The following is a 10,025-nucleotide window of genomic DNA, read 5'->3' as shown; positions in this document are numbered from 1 at the left end:
TACCCCAGAGAGATCTGTGCTCCAATCTAGGTTCCATCACTTCTTCACTCTGTGACTGCGGACAGCTCAGCTCTTCTCTGAGCCTTAGTTTCCTCATCTGTAAAACAGGGTTTACCATTCCTACAGTTCAGGGTTGATGTAGAGATTAAATGACATGATGAGTGTGAAGGGCCAGGCCCATGACGTGGCCCAAAGAGGGTGCTGAGTACAGGTTTGTTTCCTGATGACCTCGGACAACCCACGTTTCTCCCTGGGCTTCAGTTTTTTCACATCAAACATGAGATCTGATGGCCTCTGGGGGCCTTTCCTGCTCTCAAGGTCTCCAGGCTTGTCCCCAGCTGGAACAACAATCTTGGGGGGTGTCAGTCATTGGGCAGAAAACAGTGGGGCAGGATCAGCTCAATGTCACTCGGCCACCGCTGGAGGCTCTGGGCAAGTTGCAGAGAGGCCTACAGCTTCCTACCCCCACCTTCCAAGCAGTAAGGACCTTCCCCTTGCAGGGTCAGAATAGGCGCACAGCTGGCTCTCTGTCCACCACTAATCTATCTGGAGCCTCTCCAAGGCCACTTTTAGCCACTTCAGCCTTTTCAATTTATGGTTCTCTTGAGCACTAGCTTGTCTGGTCTCTCCTTATTCAAACTGTACATTAACTTTCCCAAAATAATATAAGCTCTTGGGGGAAGGGGCTGTGGAGCAGGGTTTGCATGGTGCTGGGGCAGTCAACAGTCACTAAACACTGAGTACCTGTACATGCCAACCGTATGCTCACACTCCAGGAGGATGCCCAGCCTCCTGGTATTCATGCTCTTGAAGTCCCTTGTTGCAGTGAATAGGGCTGGCCTGTGTGACCTATAGGATCTTGTGAAAATAATGGAATATAACTTCCAAGGCTAGGCCATAAGAGGCACTGTGGATTCACCTTGCTCTTTTAGATTCCTCATTCTGGGGGAAGCCAGCTGCCATGTTGTGAAGACGCAGCAGGGAGATCTGCGTGGTGAGGAACTGAGGCCTCCCGCCAACAACCATATGTACTCAGTTGCTACGGCTGCCATAGCAAATTGCCACAGCCTGGGGACCTTCACCAACAGAAATTAATGTTCTCACAGTTCTGGAAGCTGGAAGTCCAAGATCAAGGTGGCAGCAGGGCTGGCCTCCTGGGAGGGCTCTCTCCTGGGCTTGCAGATGGCTGTCTTCTCACTGTGTCCTTGCAGGTCCTTCTTCCCTGTGTGTGCATGCTCCTGGTGCCTCTTCCTCTTTTTAAAGAGACACCAGTCTTACTGGATTATAACCATCTTTATGACCTCATCAAACCTTAATTACCTTCCCAAAGGCCCCAAATACAACTACATTGGGAATTAGGATTTCAACATACAAATGTGGGGGATGGGGAACACATTCAGTCCGTAATACCCTGTGAGTGAGCCATCTTGGAAATTTGTTATGCAGCAGTAGAATAACTGATGCACTAGGGGTATAAAATGACACATCAGTCTGATGAACTGTTCCTTCCCTCTTCTAAGGGACTCTGACTTGCTCACATCCTCCGGTGCCAACACATGGTATTTATTCTGCATGGAAGTTTTCTGCAATTGTGCTTTGCTGCCCAGCTCTTTTAGGGCCTCCTGGGATGTTGGTTTAGAATGCAGACTGTTAAGACTCTACATGAGACCTATTGTGCAGATGCCTATGCATTTGGTACCCCATATCCCACCCCTCAGCTCACTTCTGATTTCAGCCACAGCTGAGATGGTGAATGGTTTGGGGCAAGCTGAGACTCACTTGCATAATCAGAGTCCCTCACAGGTAAGTGCAGCACATCTCCTCACCTTCTGCCCCAGGACTTTCTCCTTTCTCTGGCTATGGCAGCCTTCTCCTCACATAAATAAATATCATCAGGATGCCCCTGGGGCAAATCCTCAACCAAAAGGGATGAGGCCTGTCCTTCAAACGAACCATCTTGGGAGTATTTCTCTATGGGGAGAGCAGCAACTCTTCCTCCTTCTCTGTCTCACTCTTTCTCACACATGACTGGTTCCTCTAAATCTCCTCCCCCAGACACTACTGCACCTAAGTCCCTGTCTCAGGCTCTGCTTTCAGGGAGTAGTAAGATGTGCTGGGTGCCTTCATAGCCTCTCTGGATCCACACCCCATGCTTTGCACCCTGGGAGGCTGACTTGTATGGTTTGCATCAACAGGCATCCCACCCCTCTGGTTTCTGGCTGGCTTCAGTCAATGGGACACATGCAGGAAGCCAGATTGGGGAAATAGAGAGGGATCTGGGATTTATTCCCCCAGTTCCTTCTCCATGGTGTCCCCACAGGCTGGCTGCCTCCCCAAATCAAGGTCAGGTTCCTGTCAGGCCACCGTCTTCCCACAGCTGGCTCCCTCCACAGGTTCTGGTGACCTGTGGAAGGTGACTGGTCCTGGACTCTGCCCCACCCCTGTGGTTTCCCTACACTCTGCCTGTCTCCTTGTAAATGATCCCTTTATTATTAAGCACTCTTCAAATTACCCACTTTGAGTATGCCTGCTTTTTCCTGGTGGGATCCTGACACAATTCTCTTTGTGCTCCATGTCCTGTTGTAGATGGAATAAATCATGTTTCCCTTAGGTGAATGCAGTGGTTGCAAGGTATTTGCTCCGGAAACGATTTCCTTTTCCTTTGGCAACAGCCCTGGATTTTTGTTTGCAGAAATTCTTGTCTGCCCAGTGTGGTTAGGGTGGGGCTCCAACCTCTGCTTCAGGGATGGGTATGCGACACAGGGTTAAGCCCATTGGCTTTTTGCATCCCCCTCGACAGAGCAATTGGTTAGGTGGTGCATCATGTGACCTTGGATACACCAATCAGGTTGAAGTTTGAACACCAGCAGGTGCTGCCTAAAAAACATGGCAGTTTCTGGTCTGGAGCTCCCATGACCCTGCTAGATTTCTTGGGGGTGACATACTTCACGTTGAGCTGAGCTGCAGTGTGGTGTCTCTGACAACTTAAAAAATACGTGTCCTTGGGTAAATTACTTAGCAATTCTGTCCCTCATTTACTTCTTAAAAAGGTACATGGTAATTTAATAAGTGCCTCATTGAGCTGTAGTGAGTCTAAATGAGATAACTCATGAAAAGAACTTGGAACAGAGATTTTATTAAAGCAACTCTTCCAGGCTTTACCCGGAGGGCTTTTCTGTCCTAGGACCCAGAGAGAAGTCAATGGAGCTGGGCCGGGAAGACATCTGTGACAGCCTCCTGCTGTACTTGGAATTGCACCTCCCACCACAGAAGGCTTTGCTACCAGGTCAAGCTCCTCAGACCCGTCATTCATCACTCTTTTTTTTTTTTTTTTTGACAGGGTCTCACTCTGTTGTCCCGGCTGGAGTGCAGTGGTACAAACACAGCTCACTGGAGCCTCAACCTTTCAGGGTCAAGTGATCCACCTGCCTCAGCCTCCTGAGTAGCTGAGACTATAGGTATGCACCACCACACCTGGCTAATTTTTTGTAGAGATGGGGGTCTTGCTATATTGCCCAGGCTGGTCTCAAACTCCTGGCCTCAAGTGATCCTCCTGCCCTGGCCTCCCAAAGTGCTGGGATGACAAGCATAAGCCACCATACCATGCCCACTCGCCACTCTTTAAGAGGCTTCTGGTTGATCACAGCTCTGGCTTTTGGCAGTTCCATTCCACTGGTTCCCAGATGTACCCAGGTAAGTCAGAATCACCTCTCCCCATATCGACACAAATTAGCACCCAAATCTGATTTCCTACACTTCAAAGAGACAAGGCTCTCTGAAGAGGGTGGGAGCTGGGTCCCGGTAAGCATCATTCCAGGAGGGCTTTGATGGCTGGCTTGGCTGACACAAGAGGGCACAGTGCTGCCCTGCTTGCTGTCCCTCTAGTCTAACCTTTCCTCCTAAGCCTCATCAGTCATTGCTGCAGAGACTACCCCCAGGACCCTTTGCAAACAGCCATTTGGTCTCAGCCAGGCCTGGACCCTTAGTGAAGCAGGACAAGGAGAGAAGGGAAAGAGCTTCCTAAGCTGTCTGAAATATGCCTTTGTTAGACCTTCCTGCCTTCCCTCCTTCCTTCCCTTCTTCCTTCCTTCCTTCCCTTCTTCTCCTTCCTTCCTTTCTTTTTCCTTCCTTCCTCCCTCCCTTCTCTTCTTCTCCTTCCTTCCTTCCCTTCTTCTCCTTCCTTCCTTCTTCTCCTTCCTTCCTTCCTTTCCTCCTTCCCTTCTTTTTCTCCCTTCCTTCCCTTCATCTCCTTCCCTCCCTCCCTCCCTCCCTCCCTTCCTTCCTTCCTTCCTCCCCCTCCCCAACTTCTTTTTTGGTCCCACTATGTTGCCCAGACTGAGTGCAGTGGCTACTCACAGGCACGATCATGGCTCACTGCAGCCTCCAACTCCTGGCCTCAAACAATCCTCTGGCCTCAACCTCCTGGGTAGCTGGGACTTACAGGGGTGTGTCACCATACCCGGCTAGAGTTTCATGTCTTCAGGTTAAACATTGACGTATTCAGATTCCCCTTTAAAAAATGTAATGTCCAAGAGCCCTTTTAGGATCTGGAATCTGGCTCATTTCCCACTATTCTTCATATATGCCCAGTGTCCCGTCCCCAATGGACGGCTTAGTGTTTCTGGAACCTGGCTGCACTTGGTTATATTTCTGTGCCTTTACCTATACTGTTCCTTTACCTGGAGCACCCCTCCTCACTTTCTCCATGTGAGCAGCTCCTACTGAACATTTAAGACACAGCTTAGGCTGAGTGCGGTGGCTCACGTCTGTCATCCCAGCACTTTGGGAGGCCAAGGTGGGCACTTCACCTGAGGTCAGGAGTTTGAGACTAGCCTAGCCAATATGGTGAAACCTTGTCTCTACTAAAAACACAAAAATATGCCCGGCTTGGTGGTGCCTGTCTGTAATCCCAGCTACTCAGGAGGCTGAGGCAGGAGAATCGCTTGAACCCGGGAGGCAGAGATTGCAGTCAGCCGAGATCTCGCCACTGCACTCCAGCCTGAGTGACAGAGCGAGACTCTGTCTCAAAAAAAAAAAAAAAAAAGACACAGTTTAGTTGTTGCCTCCTCCATCCTCCAGGCTGAGTTAGGGAGTCTCCATTATGTGCCTATAGCATCCCATACTAAGTTCCATTATCGCTCGTACCTCTGCTGGTAACTGCTGGTTTACTTGTCTGCCTCACTCACTAGACAGTGCTTTCCTTTTCCTTTTCCTTCCTTCCTTCCTTTCTTTTTCTTTCTCTCTCTCTTCTTCCTTCCTTCCTTCCTTCCTTCCTTCTTTCCTTCCCTCCCTCCCTCCCTCCCTTCCTCCCTTCCTCCCTTCCCTCCCTCCCTCCCTCCCTCTCCCCACTCACCTCTCCCCACTCCCCTCTCCCCTCTCCCCTCTTTTTTTACAGGGCCTCACTCTGTCACCCAGGAAGGAATGCAGTCGTGTGATCACGGCTCACTGTAGCCTTGACTTCATGGGCTCAAGTGATTCCCCTACCTCAGCCTCCCAGGTAGCTGGGACTACAGGTGCGAGCCCCCATGCCCAGCTAATTTTTGTATTTTTTGTAGACACGAGGTTTTGCCATGTTGCCCAGGCTGGTCTCAAACTTTTGGGCTCAAGTGATCCACCCACCTGGGCCACCCAAAGTGCTGGGATTACAGACGTGAGCCACTGCACTCAGCCCAGTGCCTGCCTGCTTGCCTGCCTGCCTGCCTCTCTCCCTCCCTCCTTCCCTCCCTCTCTCTCTCTCTCTTTCCCTCTTTCTTTTTTGAGATAGAATCTCACTCCATCACCCAGGCTGAGTGCAGTGGTGCGATCTTGTTTTACTGCAACCTCCACCTCCCCAGGTTCAAGTGATTCTTGTGCCTCAGCCTCCTGGAATTACAGGTGCATGCCACCACACCTGGCTAATTTGTGTGTGTGTGTGTGTATTATATTTAATATATTTATATATTTTTATATTATATATTATATAATAAATATATATTATATATATATATTTATTTTAGTAGAGACAGGGTTTTGGCATGTTCGCCAGGCTGACTCCCAAAGTGCTGCGATTATGGCTGTGAGTCACTGCACTTGGCCCCAGTGTGTTTCTTAAAGGCAAGGCCCAAGACAGGTTCACCCCAGTGTCCTCAGCATTCAGAATCTGGGTATACAGTAGGTGCTCAAGCATATTCTCACTATCTGTATAAGTGGGTGATTGCCATTGTCCTAACTCCAGCCACCTCTATTGCTAACCTAGTGTCTTCTTAGTTTGGGCTCCTCCAACAAGCAGACCCTGAGAGAGGATTTGAGTGCAAGTAGTTTATTTGGAAGGTAAGAGAATACATGTAAGGCAGTGAGTGAGGAAATAAGACGTGGAAGAGAAGTCAGCCTGAAAAGTTGTTTTCAGGCAGATTGGCACTGTGGGAGACTAGCTCTGAATCCTACTGGGGAAACTCTGGGAGTCAGTGCAGAACGGATATCCTACCTGAGATGTGAGGGAGCCGGGGTATATATGCCCCAACTAAATTAATCATCAGTCCTCAGTCAAGAGCTCTCCTAGGGAACACTGAGACCCTGGCAAATCTAGTCAGCTGCATGGAATAGCAAAGCAGACTTTTGTGGCTAGAAAGGCCTCAGGCAAGGAACCACAGGGGCTGGCGGCCAGAAGTCGGGCCAGGGTGCACCCAGGTGGTAAGGCCGAGGGACATGGGCCCGCCTCCTGCATTGGAGCTGCTGCAGCAGCCTCCTCAGTAGTCCCTATCTCCAGTTTCTCCATCCCAATCCTGACCCACACATTGCTGGAGGTCAGGGACTGTCTCACTCATCTTTATGTCCCCAGCATTCAACAATAGGGCCTATCTCAGAGGTGACACTTGGTGAGTACTGAACAAATGAATGAACAAATGACAGAATATGTGATTCAATGGAGGACTACCAAATTAGCAAAGTTTTCATGACTGGCAGGAGAAATTAGGGGTCTGGAGATCCCTGGGAGCCCATACGCAGAGAGAGACAGCGAGAGAAAGAGAGAGAGAAAAAGAAAGAGAGAGTGAGAGCACATAGGTAGGTGGTGGGGTGAGGGCAGGAGGGATGCAGGTGGGCAGCGATGGGGAGGAGGGGGGACTGCCTATGGCTTTGAGGCTGGCTGGCCAGGTGGCCATGAAGAAAGGCTCTTTTCATATATTTTATGGGGTGGGGAGGCTCCCCAGGCCTGAGGGCCTTGCTGCTGTGGGAACAGTTTCCGCCCTGGGCCTGTGGGATTGCGTGACTCCTGGAGCACTGGGCCCAGGGTGTGGAGGCAAGCAAATGCCATTAGCCCTATCAGTGATCTCCCAGCGCAGATATGGAAGTTTGAGGAGGCCCAGCCGGCTCTGCCCAACTGTAAAGAGCCGTGATTGAGGCGGGTCATGGGAAGGTGGCAGTGATTAAGGGGGGTCGAGTCCTGCTGACTTCCTGCCCAGCAGACCAAGGGAGTCAGAGGATGGGGTGTTAGTCACAGCGTAAACCCTCTCATGAAGCTCGTAAAACCCAGGCAGAAAGTTTGCTGGGGGACCTCCAGTAGCTCCAGGGAGAAAACTTCATTCCCTTGAAGCTGGAATTGTACCCGCCCTGAGGCCTGACTCAGGAGCCGCGGGTACAGAGACACCAGGTCTGGTAACAGTAGTAATAACACCGCTGCCCCAGGAGTGCTAGTCTGCGGTGTTTGCGAAGCACTTTCTCCTCCCATTAGCTCATCGAATCCTCCATATGGCCCTGTTAGGTCTGTAGAAATGAGGATCACCTCCATCTGATTGATGAGAAAACGGAGGCCCCAAGGCTTCATGCTTGAAAACATGGGGGTGGGAAGAACAGGCAGGGCTTCTGAGCAGGGGCTGACTTTCAGCAACACCACATCCAGGTTTTGGCACTGGCTGGGTTCCAGGGACGCAGGTCGGGGTGGGAGCGAGTGGCGGCAGCTCGGGGAGAAGGAATCTGAAGAGTGAAAGGACTCTGCCCTCTGGGGCCCTGCCGTCTGTCTGGGCCACTGCTGCCCTGATAATAAAACTCTCTCTCCCAGAGGCGAGATAGGCACTTAGGGAACCTTTCCTTTGAGTTACCGGAGAGAATAAAGTCCTGTGAAGGAGTCAGCAAGGCATGCCTCTTGGATGGTGTGTGCGTCTGTGTGTGGAGACAGAGTGGAAGAAATACCTACTCGGGCAGCAGAAACAGCCACAGGGGAGGGGGAGGCCCATTTATGGAGGCCCCTAACCCTCAATTCCCAGAGGTCCTTGGTTCTGCCAATTTGAAGGACAGTCACTGTATTTAAATTTAGAAGACCTGAGTCTAAATCCCAGTCCTGTCACTTAATGGCCTCAGTTTACTCGTCTGTGAAATGGAACAATACTATTTCTCTCAGATGGTCACTGTGCGGAGAAATGAGATGATGGGCGTCCTTGCCCCTGAAAGGCTCCCGGGAAGGGCTGTTAAATGGGAATCCCATTTCTCCAGCAGCCCCCGGTGCACAGAAGGCGCTCTGTACATCTTTAGGGAACCAGTGGATACAAAGACAACGCAGACATTCAGACCTCCTGACCCCAGTGGGAAAATGGGGTTTGCGGGGGCAAGATGATTGACCTATGGTCCTACAGGGAGCTCCAGCAGGAACATGTGTTGGCCTCCTTTACTGTGGCTGTTCTGTAACCCTGGTCACCTTCTTCCCCAGCTGGCCTGCACCTCTAAGCTCCAGACACCCATAGTTCAAACAGCCAATGAGACACCCCCACCTGCGTGCCCCACAGGTACCTCACCCTCAGGATTTCTGAAGCAGAACTTATTAATGTTCTCTCCAACAAGCCCCCTAGTCCAATAAAGAGCATGTCCATTTCCCACAATCCATGTCACCTGAGTATCACCTTGAGAGCTCCCCCTCCCTCACCTCCATGTTAAGTAGATCCCAAATCTGTCTACTCCTTCCGACCCCAATGCCAATGCCATCCCCTCACCATGCCACTGCCACCTCTTATCTGTATGATGGTCACAGCCTCCTAGTGGTCTCCCACCCTCCGGTCAAGTCCTATCTCCTTGGCTGATGAAGGGATCACCAGAGGGAATATCTGATTTGCAACTTCCCTGCTTAAAACCTTCCAAGGCTCTCCATGCTCCCTGGATAAAGTAGAAATCACTCAGTCCATCAGTATAAGTCCTGATCTATATTTAAAAAGTCTTCATTCTATTCTACTGTTCCAGCCATTTCTCCTTCCCCAGCACTCTCATATCGCAGCCACATCTCAATATTTATTCCCAACATGCCGTGTGCTTTTGTGCTCAATATTCCCAACATGCCATGTGCTTTTGTGCATGAACCCTTTGCCAGGTGTTTCTTCCTTGTCTGCCTGGACCACTCTTATAAATCCTCCTACTCATCTCAAATGTCACCTCTGCTGTGAAGCCTTCCCTTACCTCCCCGGGGCAGAGGGAAACCTCTTCCCCACTTCCATAGCAACAGAAACCACAGAGCTCAGGTTATCTGGGAAATTTAAAATGAATTCTTTCGACGTCGAATCATAAGTGCAATGTGGGGCTGGAGAAACATGGCTGTCTTCTTTCGTTGTGACATGCACAACCCTCTGTTCGGCATTTGCGGCATTGGGTTACGTGCTAAGTGCTCTCATACTTCATCTATCTCATTCCTTACGGTAACTTCGGGAGGTAGGTATGAGCTTGGCCAATTATAAAAGAGGAGACCTAGATGGTTACACGGCTCGCCCACGGTCATACAGCTAAGAAATGGCTGCGTGGGGGATTTGAACCCACCTGCCTGCATCCGAGCCATTCCACTCCGGGCACCTGTCGGGTGTCTTCTCGTTGCCAGTGTTTGTGTTTATCTCCCCGATGAGAGTGAGTTCTTTGGTGACCCAAGTCATGCCAGGCTTATCTATGTATCCCCAGAGCATGGGGACAGCTGGGGACAGAGAATGTCAGTGAGCATTTGCTGACACAGAACTCAAATCTTTTGCTCCTCCCCGCTCCTCTCAGGCTGACCGTGAGTGACCTTTCCTCCCCTTTCA

Source organism: Trachypithecus francoisi, unplaced genomic scaffold, assembly GCF_009764315.1.
Source record: "Trachypithecus francoisi isolate TF-2019V2 unplaced genomic scaffold, Tfra_2.0 Lachesis_group0, whole genome shotgun sequence".
Classification (NCBI taxonomy): Eukaryota; Metazoa; Chordata; class Mammalia; order Primates; family Cercopithecidae; genus Trachypithecus; species Trachypithecus francoisi.
This window is presented reverse-complemented; position numbering follows the sequence as displayed.